Below are 17,901 nucleotides of genomic sequence, written 5' to 3'. Positions count from 1 at the left end.
AGTGTCAGTGACAGGTCTGTTCTTGTTACTTCTGTAACAGGGTGTAAATCAGGTGCCAAACATGTTCATGCATATTGAATACACAACATGGGTTATCATTATATTAGTTAATGGATGTCTGTTAAGACCACCTGGTTTTCTGAAGCCTAGTATTTGTCATAGGGCATATAGAGTAGAAACTTGTTTTTTAGTGCTGTATTTATTTAACAGTTTATTTTCCTGTTATTCTAATTTGTAAATAAAACAAAGACACCTAACAGAGCTCTCATGACAGACAATAAAAAACCCTGAGCAAGGCCCCTGCCGTGACTTGACAGAATGTTCTTTTAATGCTGTTTATAGGTTATTTCCGTATTCTAAAGTATGTAAAGCTTTTGGTTCGCTGCAGGTTGTGGTGTTGGTTTTAGGTTTTTTTGGGTTTTGTTTCTTTTTTTTTTTTTTTTTAAGGCAGCAATAATTTTAATGGTTTGTATGCTATTCTGTTCTGGTGTTTATTCGATATTAATTTTACTATACACACTTAAGAGAAGTCTGAACTCCATAAAATATCTGGAGTGTCAAACTATGTTAAGCAGGAGAACATGGGCTTCACAGAAGTCGTCAGAACATTATCTTGAGGATATAGAACTCTGTGTCTGGCTTTTTCTATAAGGACCTCCATGATGGATTGGTGTGAAAGTAGCGGTTTAATGGATTAGCTGTTAATCTCTCCGGCTGACCTTGCCATGTAGAGATGAGATGTCTAGTGAGAGTCAGAAGTCTGACAGTTGTATAGGCTACCAGAAGCTCATTAGTGTTTAGATGAAGGGACAGCATTTTACCGTAATGTAAATGATTAATTCTGAATTAGCTGACAGAGGTTTCTTGAGACTGTGATTTAGTTGAAGAGCCATGTACAATCATGTTAGTATGTTCTGTAATAGTTTTTCTGAAATAGCATGTGGCCACCAGTATAGGTATGTTGGTGTAATTACCTGAGTGTCTGCTTATGACTTTGTATATGTTTTAGCATTTATTTGCTTGTAGTGACATAAAATAGCCCTTTAAAGGAAGATAAGCATTGATAACATTTATATTAACAGAGTATGAAAAAATCTGTGGCTTGATTCTGCTGTAACACATTGTTGACAAGATATCTGTTGGCTTGAACAGTGATAAACGGCAATTTAACAGGGGTTCCTATGCTAACCCAAATAGAGTTGTCCTTCAGGATTGCATGTCTGCACCCAGGGTGAAGGGCTAAATAGATCTTAAACGTGTATTTGGTTCAGGAATGGGAGTATAGCAGTAAATGTTGAAGCGAAGTAGTTTTCTTGCAGATGCTTCAGCCAGAAATGTTGAACTACTTGTTGGAATTCTGGTTTAGAGATATTAGAAAATACTTATAAGTATCCAAAGCCGTTTTTTCTTTTTTTCTGCCAACCAAAGATAGTGGGTTTTTTCCACCACCAAATTTTCTGTGGAAAGGTTTATCCTGTCTTCAGAATCAGAGCAACATTTCATTTGAAGACAGCCAGCTTCAAGTGGACTTACGACCCCTAAAATAGCAGATTTAAGATGAGGCTGTTGCTTTAGCTTATCTACAGCATTGTAAATACAAATTTACAATTACAAATAAGGTTAAGGCAAGATACCTCATGAGTGTACACGTTGGCTCTGATTCAATCAACATGATGGTTTTGCTGAGCAAAGAGGACAAATATTGTTTGTATTTTTTTCCAACAGGATTTCAACCACACGGTAAAATGGTCTGGCCTTGTAGCATAATTTAAGACTGTGTGCTGCAGAAAGCCATCATTTCATGCTGTTGTGGCAAATAATTTACACCATTCTTTCTCAGATGTTAGAAAGATAAAATCTTAACATTTTTTTGTAGCTTAAACAACGTTCTCTAGCCTTTCATGAAGTGCTCTCCTGAATTTCTCTGCTCATGAAACTTCACAGTAGATCGAGTTGCAGAATCTCAAATTACTCACTAGAAACAGTCCAAGATCTTGCATCTTGATGTCCATGCTGCTAAAATAATATGAGACTTAACCCCAGCTGATTTTCATCTTGTTTTTGCAGAACTTGTGGCTATAAGAATTCATAGACCACTTCAAAATCCTGGCTGCTGCATCCTTGTAGGATTCGCGACCTTTCCTCCTCCCTGTATGTCAGTCATAAATAGTGCCGTGCTCAACCTCACTGTGAAGGATTACATCCCCTGTGCGCTTTTACAGGTTTTGAAAATTACTGTATAGGCGCTCTGTAAGGTAGCGTGGCTTTCCAGTAACTGACACCTTCACACAGATGTTTTGGGGTTGGAAGACTGTGAGCAGTAAGAAGTCAAAGAAGAGCGTATGACCAGCAAGAGGCCGCTGTTACTGTAGTCAGCCTTGCATCCTTAGGAAGTAGTTCTGTTAATGTAACGTAATACAACTTCACTGTTGAAAGCTTTGTTACTGGTTCTGGTGAGGAGCCAAGGCTTCACCTGAACCCAATACTTGCATCAGATTCTACTAATGTGCTTGTTAGTGTAATGTAGAATTGCAAAAATTATTTCTTAATCTGTCATTTTGAAAACCAGATCGAAGAGCAGTCAGTAGTCCTGATATAATTTTCTCTCTGAGATTTTTGTGAGTAAATACGGAAGATTTCACACTTTATTACTGTGGTCAAAAGGTGAGCGTTCCAGCCTGCTGCGCCCTGGGCAACATCGTGAGCTGTGTTTAAATTCAGTAATGAAAAGGAAATCTGAGCACCCTGATCTAGTAAAGTGTATAAACATTTGATTAAGTATGAATGTGTTAGAGAGATCATTGATAAAGCAGGGCTGAAGTGGTCATGCTTTCCTGGATTGAGGCCTAGGACCTAAAGCCTATTCAGTTAGCATAGCTTCCAATTCAGCTATATAGTGCTATGCCCATGTTTTCACACGTTACTCATTTTATAATGATCTATTAGACATTTCTCTAAAGTGGTAGCTAAGTAAGAGTACATTTTTTGCAAAATGTGAAGACTTTTTTTTTTTTTTTTCTTAATATCTGGTCTTAAATGTTTGTTTGGTCTAACTTGGTGCCTCAAACAGGAATTGGAAATATTTAATTCGCAGGCAAATTTGAATTTACAGAAAACCGGCAGGGTGGGTGATTTGAAAAGTAAGATACTTGAAGCTATTAATGTCAAAATCTATTTTCCTGTGCTGTGGGCAGATGCAAGGGTGGATTCGATTATGTTAATGGTGATGATATTGTTACAAAGGACTCAGACTTTGCTTTCTTTTACTGAAGTCCCAACTGAAATTATTTCAGTATTATTAGTGCTAAACAATGGTAAGTGGTTAACCCAGCTAGAAAAATATCATAATAGGTGCTTTTGTGTATAGCTTCTGTGAAAGGTGGGTCTTTTGACTTTCACTTGTTTAAACAATGCAAGGTTGTGTGTTTTGGGATTAAGGCAACAAGTTGTTAATAAGTAACCCAGCAATGCCGAAATGTTAATAGATGCTAGAGTGTGTTCTCCATAACTTGAGTCTGACTCCCTTTTGCATTCGTATGTCTTTCTACCTGTGCTAACTAAGGCCAAATGTTCTCTATGTGTTGTAAAAATCACAACCCTCAGCACTCCCATAAGAGATGACGAGAGGGACAACAGCGTGGCATCCTTTCTGTCAGCTTGTAGAGCCGTCAGAGTCAGAGTTTGAATGGGCGGGTAGGGAAGGTACTTGGTGTTGGACTTGCCTGAGACTTGGACTTACACATATAACCTGTAGATGACAGGTACAGATGGGAAGGAGGGCATTTTGATTGAGCGGTGTTGCCTTTATTCTTATAGATATTCATGCTTTCTTTGACACTGCTGACCTCTGAGCTCAGTGTTAAAATTACCATGGCACAATAACATTATTCTAAAAGCAAAAACACCCTACAATTTTTATTATGCAATGCCACTGTATGTGACAGCACAGGTATGAAATCAATAATTTATAGGTCCTTTTTGTTGAGGTGGTGATCAGGGTAAGAAAAAAGCTTTTCGGTTTCCCCTTTACATTGACACGTGCATCCGTCTTAAAGTAATAGTTACTGAAAGCTATGTAGAGTATTTATCAGTACCCAGGAGGAAAGCAGGATGACTGGTATGCCTGAGTTCAGAGCCCTTCAAAGATACCAGTGTAGATCCACACTTCAGCCTTTGCTAGCAAAACTCTGAATCAAGATTTAGAGGATGGGTCCCAGGAATTCCTGTGGTGTTCTTGCAAGCAAGTGCCCTGGTTTAAAGGGCTAACAGCATGGTCTTGTATTTCCACTGCTCAGAAGCCATTTCTCGCTCTGTTAGGATGTCTGTTCCAATTGAGCGTACCTCACAGCCTGTTGGGTTAAGCGATGACAAATGTATAAAAGGACATGCGAAGTCTGCAAAAACAATTTCCATAGCAGATGGAACTGCCGCGGATGCAGGAAACCAAGATGAAAGGCAGATGGCAACTGAGGTTGCAGCTGTGAATGGGCAGAATATGATACCTATGTTGCATTATTTATTTTGCATGACATAGAAATGTACACAATGTTGAACGGGATCAAGTGGGTTATGGTGCTCATCCAGCACTCTCTTCTAAGCCATGCTATGCACAGTTTGTTAGAGGTGTATCAAAATTATCCCAAGCCAAGCGTGACTGACAACAGCTTGAAATACCTCATCAGTAGAATCTAGGCAGCGTGATATTTATTAAGCCAAAGCTGCTGCGCTGATACAGGGTGGGATATTCAACCTTCTGGTTAGCGCTTGTTTATAATGTTCCAGGCTACTGCAGCTGACATAAACTGTACGAAACTTACTTGTTTCCTGGTGTGTACTTCATCCTCAGCTGGCTTGCCAGAACTTGGTGCTGTTTCATATCCAAATTCTTGTACTCGTCAGGAAGGAAAATGGAAGGGTGAGTCTGTTTATCTGTACCAAGGTTCTTGGTGTAGAGAAGTGGTTAATATAACCCCAATGAATTTAGCAAGGAAAGTGTTTTCTTACTGGTTTAATCTGTTAATAATACAAAAAGTTACAGGAACTATGATTTGAAGAAACTCTTTGATCCAGGTGCTGCTGATGTTTTTATCTTTTTTGTTTGTTTGTTTGTTTTTTCCTTCCTGTTTTTTAAGCTGAAGTTGTTATCAAACTATTTGTAAAGTCTGTGTTAAATGTTAATCCGTTAAATGTTGACCATGGAACTATTTTCACTGTCATATTGGTTAAGCTGAACAGCTTTGAAAATTGATAAGATTTTATGTAATCTCCTGAATGTAGTGGACGCACTGGTCATGTTTCATGAGATTCCAACACAAACAAATCTTTGAAAAAACCTCCCTGCTTTTTTGTTATTTCAGGTGGTCTGGGTGTGTTGCTCATACATAAAATTGTTAGGGTTCTTCTCAGACTGCTTCAGAGGTATAATATTTCAGGATTAAAATGCTTAAACAGGAGTAAGGCAACTAGGCTTCAACATTATGCCTTTTAAAATTATTGAAAAGTGGCATTGCACCTTTCAACTTACCCTTAAGCCTTTGATACTTTTAAAGCATAAACTTCTTGTAAAGCAATTCAAATGTTTGGTATAGTCACTTAAAATATTAATCTACTTCGTGCCTCGTTCAGTGTTTTGAATGGTGATTTATGGTTAATTTGGTGTCCTTGCCAGAAATTCACAGAATTTGACCTCCCTCGGCCATTTCTGTTGAAACTCTTGTGTTTTTTGTTGAATAACTTAAAAGTATTAATGATGCCAGAGCCATTGGCCTATAAAATAAGATATGTTTCGGTCTCTGATCAATGAAATTTTATGTTTTGTATGCAACCTAAAATATTTCCAGCAGAAGGGATTAAACATCTCCAGGTAATATATTCTCCTTTGGCCACTAGGTCAGTTAGCTGAATACTCATGGGAGAAATGACTGGAATTCACTGGTAAGTGCTGAACATTGGGAAATAAAGTGTTTTGACTTGTTTCCCAGAGGTTTTGTGAAAAATCTCATTTAATTGTCTTATACTTTATTTATAGTAACAAAAATTGGTTTATGTCAGAAGTTTAATGTTGGGTGGACAATATTCTAGGGTTTTGATCTTGATCAGGGCAGTTTTAGCTTGTGTGTGGATGCAGTTTGAATGATACGTTGGGGAAAGGACTGAGGTGGGAAAATACGGTTCCACTACTAATACTAAAACCCGCATTATTTTTTAAACTCTGTCCCTTAGCATCTAAGTTACAGTTATGGTTTTGCTGGACATAGTTGGTTGGCAGGGTATGAATGCATGGAGGGTGACTCATATCTGTGCACTGCATCTTGTGTTTCCCTGTGTGGCCAGCAGAGAGGCTACCTAGGAAGAGAAATAGGATTAATTAGCATTTGGACTTTATTTGCAATAAAGGTATTGCAATACTGTGCTGCTATTCCCTTTTAATTTTGTGTATGTTCAGGCGTAAATTATGTTTCAGTCCTGCATAAAAAGAGTTTGCAATCTAGACTTTCTAGACCAAATTGCTGGTAAACAAAAACCACGCCTCACAAGTTAATGATACGATCTACAAAGTGTATCCAGGGGTTGGTTTGTTTTCTTCTTCCTTCTAATACTATGGAGCATTTTGGTTCTGTTTTATCTTGAGACTTGTTCAAGAGTAGAAACATGTATGAAATTATACTTTTATTTGCATAAAGATTTCAAATGTACTTCTCTTGGAGTCTTAATATATATATATAGTACGTGTATTTTTATATATATGAAAAACATTTGGCGGAGTTTTAGTGTTGCTTTGGTTTCTTAACACAAAAGGGAAGTAAAATGAATAATTATAAGCTTTTGAATCATGATCTCAAAAAATAATTCTTGTCTAGGTGCGCATAGTGTGTAGAATTACATAGTATACTCTTTAATTAACAAGACAATATACAGTGGGTAAATAATGCTGTCTTGTGATGAAATCAAAGAACTTGATTTAAAACTCCTGAGTTATATATCTGACTCTGACTCTTTGTTAGATCTAGGACAAGCTAAGTAACTCCTCTCTGCCAAAGTCAGAGCATGTCTGAAAGATACTAGCTTTCATAAATTAGCACTTTTGATTGCCAGGTAAAAACACACATATAAAACAGGGTGTAGGAGGCTGGAATAGCTGAGTGATAAAGGAGACTTCCAATTGTCTGGCTTATTTTATAATGGCTGGCATGTACAGTAGTACTTTAACTGCACTGATGATCCATTGCTATAAGAGGCACTGTCTCAAACAGATGCAATTAAATATTATCTAGAAACCAGATCACTACGTGTTTTCCATGACTGTTTTAATTGTGTTTCTAAGCCAGAAGTGCTGGACATAAAAAAAAAAAAAAAAAACAAACCAACAACAAAAAACCCCCAAAAAACAAAAAACCAAAACCAAAGCAAAACAAAACAAAACAAAAAAACACAAACAAAACCCCAAAAACCCAGAAACCACCCACCTTTGGCAACCAAGGAAATTATAACCAATTGTATGTCCAATACCACACAAATAAGTGCTACATACAGAACAGTTATTACTTAGTAAAAGTTTTCCTGTCTCTTACCAGTTATAAAACATGGTAACTTTTCTAAACTTTTAAGTCCACCCCAAATCCCTTTGGTAGTTTTTTAGAGAAAGAAAAAACAAAAACCACAAGGCAAAAAAGAAAGAACCGCTCAACCAATCCCATATGAAACCTTGACTCACTGCAGCCTGAGGCGTAGTTTAGAATCCAGCTTTTATGGAAAGACAAGTTCTTCCTGTTGCTGCAGAAGGGAGGGGAGGGATGAAAGTCTGTGTCATGGATTTCCAATGCAACTTGATTTACAACGTCAAGGATAGGTCACAGCGCTGTGTGCATTCAGGAGTGGGCTTAAGTGCTGGTTTTTTCCTCAGGTGATCGACTTTTGATATGCCTCAAAGTGGGTGAATTTTGAGAAATTGCTCATCAGTTTAAATCGGATGTACATTTCCTAAAATTTATCTCAAGTAATCGGAGACAAAGGAAAAGCGAACATACTTGGTTCCAGTTTCACCTCACCTAACTTTAGACACCTGCCTGGTAAACTACTCCCACTATGTTCTTTTATATCAACGAATGCATGTTAGCATGCTTAGGGTCCAGCAATGGTCTCTGAAAAAGGCAAATTAATCTCTGTAAGTGTCTGTTTCTTTCCATTGTGTGTATAGCTACTGTCTTGGAGGGTATCTACCACGGAGGTCTCTGCCTCTTGGTCAGGTTTATCCTACCTGTGCCATTTCAGCTCACAGGTGCTGTAGCATTAGCTGAGACTTGAGATAAACTGTGTCTGTTATTACTGTCACTGTCACAACTTCATTACGAGTCTTGGTTTCGGTATTTTTTCATTAAAATCCCGTATTGAATTATAATCTCACGTTCATTTAAAAAAAAACACCACCACCACCTCAAAATAGTATGAGAACAGAGGAAGCTTGGTGGTATGATTTCTAAACTAATGCCCCAATACTTTACTGAGAATCAACTCACACATTTTGCGCTTTTTGGTGAGCAGTGCTACTAGTCAATCCAAACTAAATCTCTGTTTGTTTGGGTGCCAGTTCCTCCCAGACCTAAATTGCACCAGTCTATCAGATTGTAGCTGTTACTGGGTCTCATAGCTGTCATTTGCGCTGTCAGATGGAGACAGCCATGGAGCAGGTCTTAGAAGTATGAAGACATAATTTGCCTAAGTGGTTGTGGAGGTTTCTGGTAGGACAGAAGAGTTGCTAACAGCCCCATATGCTCAGTCCTTATGGAGTTTTCAGCATCACTTTGAGCAGGACCCAAATTTGTCACAAATCAATGAACAGTACGGATTGTGCATAATGAGGCCAGCAGCATTGTATGTTGCAAGAAAAGCAACATAACAAAGAGAAGAAACAAAAAAGTGTCTCCTCTTTACTCTGTAAAATTGCACACCCTGCAAATTGTCTGTAAAAGGAGTTTGGAAGATTATTGTTGTCAAGAAATCTGTATGAGACTCGTGAAGCTCGTGCAGTTGTGACGATGAGGTAGGTTGCTGATGACATGCATAAATTGTCAGCATATAGTTTACTGATGATAGTGCAGTATTGAGAGTTGTCATATGTGAAAAAACAGAAGGGTTGTTATGAAACCTAATTAACCTACTTATAAAAGAGATATCTTTGACAGCAGCGGTACAATACCCTGTATATCACCCTTGGTTTTGTTCACCATCACCAGGACTGTTACTCACCAATCCTACTAGATTACCTAACTATCCATCTCCTCACACTTTCCAGCAGCTGTGTGAACACCTTTAAAAATCCAGACATGCTGCAACTAGTGAAATGATTGGGAATTTCTGCGAAACCCTGGGTTAGGAGCCTCTGGCTGGGCTGCGATACAAGAGATTTGTCAGAAGTAATTTGATATGTAACCATAACTAATGATGGAATCCTAATCAATGTGAAGAAGAAACTCATAGACAACTGAAGTCTCAACTCGAGATTTACGGGATTTCCTCTTCTTTCAACCCAAAATTTTCTCACAACATCACAAAAAGCGAAGTTCACATACCAAAAAATCTGAAACTACCAGGTCAAACGTAAGCAATTAAACCTAAGCAATTAAAACCTAAGCAGTTTAGTAGGTCAAGGATGCCTGACCCAGCAAAAAGGCCAGCCAATGGGTAATGCAGGGCTGTCTCTGACTCAGCAGACGGCTGCATAAAGTGTAGGCGGAAAGACCGAGGGGTCTGTTTTCAAGGGGTTCTGACAAACAGAAATTCCTTCTAAGCCTTTCCTCCCCTACTAACATAGACAGTCTTGAACATAACAAGAATTATGTGGTTGGAAAACACCTTTTTTTTTTTTTTTTTTTTTTTTTTCCCCCTGAATTTCTTGCATGGAAAAAATCTAAAAAATCCTGCCCCACTGCTCCTTTGTTAAAGAGTATTTCTTCTTCATGGAAGATACACGACATTACATTTGTTTCCCTTTGTATGTTCAATATATGCTACATATTGTGTAGAAAGGTGGATGTGAATTTGTTTAAAAGAAAAAAAAGGAATTTATAAAGACAATTATGTAAATAAGTCTGACTCATTTTCCAGTTCTGAGGAATCTGAATGTTTCTTATCGTTACCAACCCTTGCAATTTATAGCAAACCTTGATTTTTTATTTTTATATATATATATAAAATATATATTTTAATTTTGATTTTGATTATATTTTGATTTATATATAATCAAAGCAATATATTGATATTTTTTTTTTAATCTCCATTTTTGGTTATGATAATTTGATAATTTCAACTGTGATTTGAAAGGGTACGTTTCTGTTTCTCAAATGTGATGAATGTGTCGCTGTTACGTCTTTCCTACGTATTCTTCCACACATGGTTTTCTGGCAGAATGTCAGGAGTTCTGCTCTCTGAACTAATTTGCTTGCTCTTTGTTTTATTATCCCCAAGAAGCAGGTTTGATCTATTTGAAGCCGATGATAGTAGATTGCTTGAACTGTGTTTGCCAGGCCCATAGGGAAAATAATTAGCTTGATTTTTTATTGATTCAGGGATTCAGCTGTTCCAGGTTTTTGTATTTTTTCTTTTTGTCAATACAGTTGCGGAAAACTTGTGTTTCCTTTAAAAAGAAAGGAAGGTTCAGGCATCTTGTGCCATGTGCTTCATCACAGTTTCTGAATTTTTATTGCAGTAAGTGTGGTCTGTAGTGACAAATGTGTCGGGTGTCTGTTTAATGGGTGGGATGTAATGCCTGACCTGTGCTGTCAGCCAAACCAGTAAACATTATTTCTCTCTTCTTATGGAACCAGGTCTTAACTAAACCAAGAACCTGCTAAAAGACCAGAACACTGCAATGCTACAAGCCTCCACGATTAGAAACATTACAGAATCAAACTTCGAACACCACCCAGAGACATCGATTAAAGGGTTTACCTTCTCTGTGTCAGGGGAAGGGGCAGCTGCAGAAGCACCAGCTGAGGTACGCATTTCCTAGTGGAACTGGAGTTTTTCCTTTCATTGCTGAGTGGAATGCAGGATATGGATACAGCTGGGTGTCTGAGATCCCCCACAGGTGGGGTTTGATGGAACACCTTTCCGCTTGTTTCTTTTCCTGAGAACTTTAGGAATTGTAAACATACAGTGAAGAAATTGTATGGTAATGATGCTGTTCTAGCAATGATCCTGGAGACTTCACTTATCTAATAACTAAACTCAACACTGTTTTGTTTGCGTAATGTTATTTTACTTGCAATATGTTTTTCATGCACTAGATGTCTTGATGCTCTGTAATATTCCGGACGTGGTATGATTCTTGGTAAACTGAGTCTTGAAAAAGAACCTGAGACATACCAAGATAGTTGAATTTTTTGGAACCATACTTGTTAGCCCAAGTCCCACCCATCTGAGAACCTTTTCTGGATTTAGGATCTAGAATGTATGTTCGTCATTGCCTGTTCTGTGATGGGGGATATGGCTACACAATTGTACCATGTAGCAGTAATTTTGCTTTTTAGGAAGGAATGCATACTTTTTGAATCTGAGAATGATTCTGGCAAACCAAACAATCCTCGCATCAATGCAAGCTCTGCAATGTTTGTCCAGTTCTGAATCCAGTGGAAGATTAATGTTACTGCTCCCATTAGCTTTAGGTTTTTATAGTATGTAATGGTTCAGCTTGATTTAGATAATAAAAAGATTGCAAAGCAAATGATGCAAAGAAAATATCGGTTAATCAGTGCATTAGGCAAACGTCAAGGAGTTTGACTCTAAAGAGATTTTCAATATATTCTGTTTAGATGGAAATACTGATAGAAATGAGTGTGACTTCTCTTTCATCTAGTTGAACTCTAGGTCCTAATGGATCTTTACGTTCTCTTGTCAGTGTTGGAAGCTCATTCTCCTCAACTGCTTTGAAAAGCAAATGTTTCATCTTCAGGACGCAGCATATTGCCTGCCTTCCAGGACTTCTCTTGTGGACTTGACTTCTTAACCCCTTAATCATATTTTCTTTATCTCTTATTTCTCCTCCCCCAAGGAAGTCTTGATGTTACAGGAAGGTAAGGGAATATGAGGACTTACCTTTTGTCCCTGTATCACCAGACCAGTGTAAAGGAGGGGTGCAACAATTAATGTACAGTCAGTCATGAGATAAGAACGAGTTTGGCACGGTCTTAACTACATATATAACGAATACAGTTATGGGTTTGCTTTTGATTTATTCAGGAAGGTAGTATGCTTCTCAGAGACGTTGCATATAAAGTTTTGTGTCGATATACATTCTTTCAACAAAATTTTTCCCGACTTCTTCAGACTAAGGAGGCAACTCTTCAGTCTTGCACGAGGTTCCTTTCATTGTTTGCATAAATCTTAGTCTGTGTGTTTTAATCTAACAAAGGCAGAGAGAGTTGATATTTAATTAGATTGTCAGATGCTTGATTTTCACAAAATATTTTATAAAATGTGGAAAGAATAAACTGCTATGGAAAGCAAGAATTTGACCTTACTGTTCTTCATAATGCTGAATGTTTATGCCTGGCTAAGTATTTACAAAAGAGCTAATCTGCACATTTTAAACAGGTTCGGAAAAATTAAAAGCAGCTGAGGAGAGCAGTTCAATATCTGGCAAAGGATCTGGCTGTATTTTCCAAAGCGTATCTCACATATATGATATACATGTGAAAGATAAGAATTTACATTCTGTGCATTAGATCAGCACGATGAAGGTAAAATGTCAAATCTCATGTCTAAATTTTTACATTTGTCCTTAGATCACAAATATTCAGGCTCCAGCTTGTAAAAACTTGAACATGTTAACATAGGCGTTAATTGTTTGTCATGTTTTTAAAATGTAAATCCTCATCTTGCATTGCCATCACTCGGAAGGGTGCTCACTGTCTCTAAGAATGAAAACCATGCTGTGGAGTTGGGGATCTAGCCTCTGGCACACACATTCAGGTAACAGAGGGCAGGAGACTTACCCCACTCAGCACTGTAGGGTTAGCCAGGGCTCTGCAGCATCCTCTGCTCCTGTGGCTACATGCTGTAGCTCCCTGGAAGAGCTCAATGGCTGCGAAGCTCACAAAATCCAGGTGAATGGAACCTTTGGAAAATGTTCTTTGGGTGATGGTTTACTTGATAGAATGAGCAAAAGGAGCTACAGACGTGCAGCCCTTTATTGTGCTCCCTGAATTCTTGGGTCACTGTCAGCCCTCAGCATTTCTTCTGGCTTGCTTTGTGCATTTCTTGCTCTGTTTTCCAGCTGTTGTCATGAGACATACAAAAATCCATAGAAGAACATGCTGTTACTAAAAAGATAACTTGTCAGAGTGAAAGGAAGATTTTTTTTTTCTCTTTGACACTGCTGTCAGCACATCTTTATATTTGATACTGGAGGGAGGAGGAATGTGCGTGGTTCCTGAGATCCAAGTTCCTCAGCAAAGGAGAGATTCATGTAAGAGACGGCAGGTGTCTGTTCTGAAATTTTGCATTTCAGGGGAACCAGATGCTTTGCAATGGGCTCTGCCCTTGCACTTCTGCACTGCAGGGTCCCACGGGGCCCATTCTTGACAAGCTCATTCAGATGCTACAGGTTAATAAAAGCCTCATTCCAGGTGATTTGGGTCTAACAGCCAGACAATTCTACCAATCTACATAAAAAGAGGTACGCCAGTAGGGCAAGAGAAAGCCAGCTGCCAATGGAGAGGACTGAGATGCTATTGTAGGTATGAGCCAATACTGTTCCAGGGCAGCTTCTGTAAGCACAAGGCTGCCTTCAAATGCAGCTAACAAAGCCAGATGCTGGCACAGTATCGTGTACCTATGCTCCAAGGAGTGCTGTATCTATTGGGAAAAAGCATAACTGTGCCAAATTTCAGTAAATGTTTCTTAACCAGGCTAAACCTGAGTTGCCTTTCCTTCCCTGACCTGTCTTGTTCAGTGATGTCCCACCCGGGACATGTATAAAGGTAGTATGTGTTGTTTGTTAATAGGGTACATGGCATGACTTCTCTGCATTACGGTTAATTTTTAGTTCACAGGATACTGATATAATCAAAATTGTTATGAAGAGTGGCACTGTTATTTGTTGCCCTCTAGCACTTAAGAAAGCATCAGATGAATAAAGGAAAAATTTTCCAAATTATCATTTTTCTGTGTCTGAAGGCAGATTTTTTTAAGACAGGAAACTGAGATTAATTTTAGAAAGAGGCCACAGTATACAGAACTAAAATATTTTGCTAAAATCAGAAATTACAGCTTTTAAAGTCTTGTGTAGATAATTCAAAATTCTGGAGTAAGATCCCTTTGCTGAAGCTATGAATTAAACTTGAACGTTAAAAATTAGGGTTGAGCAGAACTTTTGTGTGTTGTTACGTTTTGTACTTCATCAGGACTCCAAAGGGAGAAAATGATACAGCGCAGGGGAACTACCTCCGTTCTGAAGAAGAGCATCTTAGTTCGGTTTCCTTTTCCCTTTTGTACAAGTGTTTGAGAACAGCTCCGTGGTTTGATGGGATGGGAGAGGAGACACATGAATGAATGGTTTTGGAAAGATCAGCATCATCCTTCATGTTATAGGGCTGGGTAGATGTCAGAGGTGAAGGATTTCTGTCCTGATCGTGTTAAATAACTGGGTTTTCTATTATAATTACTGACTTCAGAAGAAATACATTGCAGCAACTGTTCTTTCTGTTTCCCTGCAGAGTTGTGTTTCTGTGAAATAACGCTGAGCAGTGTTACGCTGGCAGCATCGTCAACGCCGCCAGCGGGAGATGCAGTACGAGATGGTGAAGCAGCGTGTTGGTACAAGGGGCCATCAGCTGGGGTCAGCCTGCCGTACGGTCTGCGCCTCCTCGTGTGAGCCGTGGTTAGCTCTGTGCATTCGGCTTCTGTTTTGCGGGTGTCACCAACAGAGAAGAAAGAAATCAATATTCTGGGTGGATGATACTGAAATCCAGAACCAAAACACCAAGCTATCCCTGTTAACAGAAGCATCCAGTCCACTGACTTGCGTGGATTTAAAGTGAGGTCGTACAAAGAAGGTATGTCTTTATGGTGATCCTGTTTGCTGAGGCCTGTAGGAAGTGGTGGTTTATACTTTTAACCCCTTCTCTGGGGTTCGGTTTGAATGGCCTCTGCTTGTGCTCAGTGATTCTGGTCAGATGAGCCTGGATCCTGCCCAGCAGTATTCCTGGCAGGAGTTGACCTGAAGGAAGCAGTACAGCGAAGTATGATACTGTGCCAAAACCAACTGTTGTAACGGTTCATCCTCTGGCCACTCTATATCTGTGCATAACAAGTGCTTTCATTTTTATGCTTGAATTCTTCATGCATTAAGAGACATTTTACTGTTCTCCTCCTTGCCTCTGTGGTCTGGCTGCCAAATCTCACCTTCGCTGTTAAAACTGTTTGCTTCAGATAAAGACCTATCCAGCAGAGCATGGCAAAGTGCACACAGGTTTGGTGTCTTTTACCTGTTGATTTGCCCACCTCTGCCAGGATCTTTGGTAGCTTCTGCTGGAAGAGTCGTGTAAGCATAGCTATGTAGGTACGTATGTGCTCAAGACCTAGGAAGAGGGAAAGAAAAACTACCTTACATAGTTCTTGTCATGCTTTTATCTTTATTCATTTCTCTTTATTCAAACCTTCTAATGAAGTAAAGGTATGTTTAAAAAGAAAATCTTGTTAGTGTTGCTGCCAGCGGTAGGGCTTTCAGCTAGGATGGGATCCGGATTTCCGTGTACGTCTGTAGCACAAAGGCTGTAGGTAGCACCAACGGTGTTAGGGGGCAACAAAATTGACTTTTCTGACTGTGTGCCTGTCTGGAAGGCCAAGGGTGTTACGAATTTTTCCTGCAGGGAAGACAGAATGGCTGTGGATTGAGGAGTCTATAAGGCGATCCCATTCATTTACATGGAAAGTAGGACAACTGGTTTTCCTGCAAACAGGGTAAGAGTAATAACCAAAGGTTGCCTTGCTTTCAGCTGTCACCCTCATTCAGCTAGCACCAGACCCAGCAACTTTATCAAAGTTTTTCCCTTTTATTCACACTGCCACGACTTTGGCAACTGCCTAGATGTTGTCATCTTTGATGCAGCTGTCCTTTTCCCCCTAGCTTTTTCCTGTCCTGGTGTCACAGTTGCACACCCTGTTAGAATATTTCCCGGGAAACGCCTCTACTAATTCCTGAGCAAACCTGAGTACACTTTCTTCGGCGTGTAGGTGATGTGTCTGTGGTTCGGTTTGGCCTGGCCATCTCGACCATTTAGTTTGGATAGAGGGTGCCGTTGGCACTCATAGTTTGGACAGAACTTTGACTGGGCTGGTAACAGCTACTGAACATCCTGACGGAGTGTACGTGTAATTCAGATAGCCGTGGCCATCGTCCCCACGCTGCCATAGCTTTGTTGCCTCAAGTTAGTGTGTATTGGCATATCATGCCACCTTTGTTTATCTTTGCAAAGATCGCTATTTCTTCTCAATAGGTATCCATCCTGGTGGCATTATGCTCTGCATATAGATGTATAGGAAAGGGTCCGGTCATCTTCATCAGCAGCCATATAACCTGCAGTTTAGGTTACTGGGATTACACATACTCTGTTTCTACAGTGATAATTGGAGTGTAATGGATAATATCACTTCAGCTAAGGGCTGGGTGCAGATTCTGAACATGTTGATAACATCTCTGTAAGAAACTTCTTGTTGAAACTGTGTTGCCTGTACAGTTTGAATAAAAGTTTTTGAACTGCTAGTTTCAGGCCAGCCAGAATAACTCCATATTTCAAAGATGTTTAGAAGAGAAAATCTGCTAAAGCACCTTCCTTTTTGAGGTGCAAACGCGATAGGAGAAAGAGGGAATGCCTGCAGCCATTGACACTGCCTGCTGAACTGATTTTGACCATATAAGCTAATAAAGTTCAACTGTGAACGCTGTTTAAGCTTGTTCCAAAAGTGAAGTCATTTCTGGCATCTAAAGTGAGTCCTTGAAGCTTTAAAATCGTGGCTCTGTAAACTGGGTTCTTCTGCATTACAAATAAACTATTAGCATGCACCATTTAAGACGTGAACATGGGCTGTTTTGCTTCAACCCATATGCGCGGTTCAGAAGGTCAGGCATTACCGCAGTATCTCTCCTGTTATTTTAGGGCTCTCATGTGTTATGGTTGGCCCTGATCACATGGCATTTGGTTTCAGTTATTTTTCCATGGGTTTGGCTTTTAAGAATAGACACATTACAAGAAAAATCCAACAAGTGGTAAAGTTCGCAAAGACTGAGGGCTGTGATTGCTTTTAGACTGGAGCAGTTGAAAGGAGATAAGCATCTTGTTCTAAGGACTGTGGCTGTTTAATCTAAATATAGTGTATCTAAGTTACGGGTAACGGGGAGAGCAAAACTTCATGTGGGTTATGGGGTAGGGGAGAGGCAGAAGGAAAATAGAGGCAGTTAGTTTTGTAGTAGCCCTTACCAGCTTTATTACTTGGACCAACTGTTGCTAAATAATTTGAAATTTAGAGGCCAAATGTGAGAGAAACAGTGCTCTTCGTTGAAGTCAAGTCCAGTAATTAGTTTGATAAATAATACAAGGAATGGAAGAGGGATTCCCTTCTGGTGAAAATGCTGACCGTTTGATCCCCAGCTGTGGCTCATCATTTAAACTAGTGTTTTCCTTGTTTCTGTGGTTTTTACTGTAAGAAGTTTTTCCTAACCTCTGTATAAAGACCTGTGCAGCAAATGTAGGCACCCTTTGTTTAAAGAGTGCCTGGGGGGTAGAGTAAAAATTCCAGGGGCTGCATTTCAAAATGTATGTGGCTGTTTAAATGATCAAGTACTAGTAGTATTAAAAGGAGTGTGTGTCTTCTCTGTTGTCTCAGTACTGGAAATTTGCTTCG

This window comes from Falco cherrug, chromosome 10 (genome assembly GCF_023634085.1).
Source record: "Falco cherrug isolate bFalChe1 chromosome 10, bFalChe1.pri, whole genome shotgun sequence".
Taxonomy (NCBI): domain Eukaryota; kingdom Metazoa; phylum Chordata; class Aves; order Falconiformes; family Falconidae; genus Falco; species Falco cherrug.
The sequence above is the reverse complement of the archived record's forward strand: the minus strand, read 5'-3'. Positions refer to the sequence as shown.